Below are 1,090 nucleotides of genomic sequence, written 5' to 3' on the forward strand. Positions count from 1 at the left end.
GAGGGCTTGGCAGAGCCTCTTGGGCAAGCTGCGGTCGAGGGCCAGGACTCCTCTGGCAGCTCCTTGAGACCCTGGAGAGCTGAGGAGGAAGCCAGTGTTGCAGCGTCCTGCTCCTAGCCAGCCCGGCCTCCGTGCCCTTTCCGGGCAGGGAAGGGCTCAGCCGCCTAGACCTCCCTGCCCAGCCTTAGGATCTGTCTCTACTCACCTCTATTTCTCTAGGTCTGTCTGTACCTCCCCACAGGAACCTGCAGCTTCACAGGCAGACAGATCCATGTGGATCCCAGCCTAGGCCCCAGCCTCATGGCCTATCACATGCCCAGAATACTGGGGCAAAGATAGGCCTGCCCACCCACCTGCAGAGGCCCCAACATTCTCTGTCCTTAAGGATTCCCAGGTTAGCCCCTCAGTTCTTAGCATGGTCTGCATCCCTCCCTCCACTGGTGTCCCCAACCTCACCAATCAGCCCCTGTCTGCTCCTTTCCAGATTCTGACCTCAAAACTAGACTGAAGGGAACAGAACAGGGAAATTTATTTCCTGGTTGGGTCTGTCCCTTTTCTGATGCTAGGAAATGGAAAGCCGGCCTCAAGGCCTCCTTCACTCAAAGGAGGAAGCAAAACACCAACTCAAAAAAAGTCAGCTGTGGCCGCTGTCAGGAGCCTGTGAGCCAGCTCAACAGTGGGCCCACTGCTCAGGAATTCCTTCACTCCAGCAGTACCAGAGGCTGCCACCCCATCTTCCCTCCAAGCTCCTCTTTTTGGAGTCCCAATCCAGGGAGAGGAGGACCTCAGAGGGGGCGGAGAAGCTTAAACCTCCCCCAATCCTGCCTTCTGCTGGAGATGCCCGAGGAGCTGTGCTTCCTGAGTTTGGGGGACCTAGATGACATGCCACAGCTCCTGCTCCCAGGCTCCCTCCCATGCCCTCTCCAACAGCCTGTAGGGAAATCCCTTGCAAATAGTGTACAGACTAACCAACCAACTACTGTGTGGAATGGTGAACAGGGAGGGCGGTGAATCACCAGGTACTATGGAAGGACTAGAGTCAGGCCAGTCTCTGGAAAGAATTTGTTGACAGTCATGGGAGGAAGTTCAT

This window comes from Carlito syrichta, unplaced genomic scaffold (assembly GCF_000164805.1).
Source record: "Carlito syrichta isolate Samal-C Ts95f unplaced genomic scaffold, Tarsius_syrichta-2.0.1 Scaffold314028, whole genome shotgun sequence".
Lineage (NCBI taxonomy): Eukaryota > Metazoa > Chordata > Mammalia > Primates > Tarsiidae > Carlito > Carlito syrichta.